Below are 3,540 nucleotides of genomic sequence, written 5' to 3' on the forward strand. Positions count from 1 at the left end.
TTAAATACCTAAAATGCTCTTTAATTAAAAATTTAAGTCAAATTACCAAAAATATTAGTTTCTTAATTTATCCATTGATTTGTGGTTGAAATTGGATCTCACAATTATTATAAACTAAACAGTTCTCCCTTGAATGGACATATATATATATAGACATATATATATATATAGAGAGAGAGAGAGGGGGAGCGATCAAATGCAAATCACCCAATTTGTATAAACCGTGCAAATCACCCAATTTGTATAAACCGTGCAAACCACCCTAATCCGTCAATTTCATTGTTTAATCTTATGAATTTTTTCATGAAATTGTTTCATATACATATTTAGAACCTCGTTAAATAAATTAGCCATCAACTCCTTTTGGTTTTTGCGATGACCATTAGAACCAGAACTAAAACCCGAAAATAAACGACTTGAAGAGCTTTATTGTTCATTTCTTACGCCAAAAAAGTTTTTATAATGTTCAAATAAATCGCTAAAATTACGATCACACTTGTATATTTGTTTTTTGAAAAATCATATCATTATGGCTATCTAGACCAAAAGTCAAACATATGCTTGCAATTAGAACTTTAACATCGATAACATCTAAATACGGTCCTCCGTCCCGAGTCGAACCGTACCTATTTGGCCGATCTCTAGTTGGAACTAGTGATGACCAAATGGGTTCGAACGGGATTGGGACCGGCCCCGTCCGAGACCGATTGGGACCAGTTTGGGACCGCCGGTTAAAGATCGGTTATGGTTTTCATAAATAAAAAAAAAGGCCTGGTCTAGCTCGGCCCTGCTCGGGCACCGGGACCGGCCCGATTTTTTTCAAAAAAAAATATATTTTTATATGTATTTGTAAATGTATTTCTAGCTTTCTAAGTGTATTTGATTGAAAATCAAATCACAAATTTACAAAAAAAAACATTTTTTTAAGTGTATTTGATTGAAAATCAATTATAAAACTATAATAAAACGTAATTTTTAAGTGTATTTGATTGAAAACAATTATAAAACTACAATAAAACGTATCTTTTAAGTGTATTTGATTGACCTAATAAAATATTTTAAATTGTATTAGAATAACATTAAAGTATTTTTTAAAATTTATTAAAAAGAAATTTAAAAAAAAGTATAAGAAGAAAATGTCTTTTTAATATAGGATTGGTTTGGGCCCGGCCCGAGAACGGTTATCGTAACCGGTCACAAGTACCCTTAATCGGGCCTTAATATTTTCGGCGGCCCTGATCCAGATTGTTATGGTTTGGGACCGGGACCAATTTAGGCCCGACCCAAGACCGGTTTTTTGGCCACCTCTAGTTGAATTGAAACTGAGCCTGCTGATGTAATTGGTCCTGAAAGGCGTTTTGTTTGTAACAAACATCAACAAAATGGGCCTGCTGCTTGGGCTTGAACCCAGATTTTATTCACTTTTTGGCTCATTTTTTCCCCAACATATAAATGTAATCATACAGAAATTAAATGAACATTAAACACATTTAGGGGCCGTTTACTAAATACTTACCTGGTAAGTGTGAATCGGTTAACTTTTCTTACTTGATGCACATAGCAAAGGCTGGAAATCTTACCTGGTAAGAGCGATGATAGGGATAGAAAGTCTTACCCGTTAAGTGATGGTGAAGACTCTTACCCGAGTAAGCATTTACCGGGTAAATTGTTGCATATGTTACCGTTTTAATATACTACAATCTTATCTGGTAAAATAGATTATAGTGTTAACTCCCACCGGTAAGCGCTTATCGGATAAGTATTTGGGTAAATGGTCCCTTAATTATTAAAGGATAATATACATGATTTATAAGCTAAAATAATCAAGTTATGGTTTCACAATCAACTCATTATTCATAAATGAAGATAATTCAAGGATAACCTAATTTGTGAATTTATTCACTGTAATTTTAATTTTGAACAGCCCTTCAGATGCTAGGGTGAAACATGACCGTTATAGTCCAGGAAGTCAAAATATAATTACAGAAATTTCACCGATTCAAATGATACATACGTAATTTGTTTTTTATTTTTGTCTTCTATGATCTAATATTAAATTTTAGAAAAAATTGGTTAATGTAAGATTAAAGGGTCGTTTATCAAGTTATATTACCTTACCAAATATTATTTGGTAAGTCAGGATGACGACTCTTACCCGGTTAGCACTTGTCAGGTAAATTGTTGCATGTGATGTTGTTTGATGGAGTAAAAAAAAATTCGGACAAGGTAGGTGATAGTGTTAAATCTTACGAATAAGGAGCTTATCTGTTGAATGTTAGGGTAAATGGATAAAAAGAAAACATGACAAATACAAGACAACAGTTTTGAAACCACGACCTTAAGGAGGTGGCCGCAAGGTGCTAACCAATTGAGCTACTTATTATATGTATTCCTAATAGCGTTCATATATTATATTTGAGTAAAAAAAAAACGGGGTGGTCATGGCCCCCCAAGGCCCCTATGGGGTTCCACCACTGCTCGGACAAAGTAATTTTGTTCAAAGAGTCAACAGGTTCAAGTTCAAATCTTGCAGCAGACAAGTTTGAACACCTCTGCTAGCTAGCTTAAGTCATTTAATCAACTCTGAAATGTCTTCTCACATGTGGTTCCTAATAGGTACCCTTTGAGACCGATCGAGATTGCCATTATCAACCTTTTGTTCAAACAATCTAATTTCTAACATGTCGAAATAAGTATGGTGTTTGGTGATTGTAAATCTTCGTTTCAACATTAAATATAGTCACATTTATGGCATTACGGTAATTTTATCAAATTATTATGATTAAATTGTAAATTTTAGTATTTTACCTTCCAACGTAATAGTTAACTAATTAATTTGCAACTTTATAAAATAGAATTGTCTTTCATAACGATCGTTGAGTGACGAAAAGCCTCGGTCTTAAAAGTGTTATTTATGGCATTCATAAATAAAAGAAACTAATTAATATATATAATAGAATTGGGGTCTCATGAAATAAGCATTGGTCTCATATGATCCTAACACTCTCTCTCTCTCTCTCTCTCTCTCTATATATATATATATATATAATATAATAGAGGGTTTTGTTAAGGTTTTTATAAAAGAACCTTTGTTGTCGAATAAAGGTTTTTGTTCAGTTACAAGTTCTTAAAAAAACCTACGAGTTTGAACAAGAATCCGAGTTCTTGTCCATATTCCTTTTTTTATTATTTTTTAATCATTTTATTTTGTCTTAATAAATTTACAAAATATATAACTTGAAATTGATATAAAAAAAATATTTTTTTAATTTTATACAATTTTTTATATTATATTTTAATTAGTTTAATTTTTAATTATCTCGTTATATTATTATGTTTAGATTATTTTTCAAATAAATAAATAAATATATATATATATATATATATATCTATACTATATTATAATGCATTTGGCTAAAACTCTTAAAAACTCTTAAACTCTTAAAACTCTTAAACCCGTTCATCCCTATCCGATTTCATCCCATAACTGAATCCGTGTAACTAACTGCAGATAAACACAATCAAATACATGATAAACAT

The sequence above is a fragment of the Cynara cardunculus genome, assembly GCF_001531365.2.
Source record: "Cynara cardunculus var. scolymus isolate 2C chromosome LG 5, CcrdV1, whole genome shotgun sequence".
Classification (NCBI taxonomy): domain Eukaryota; kingdom Viridiplantae; phylum Streptophyta; class Magnoliopsida; order Asterales; family Asteraceae; genus Cynara; species Cynara cardunculus.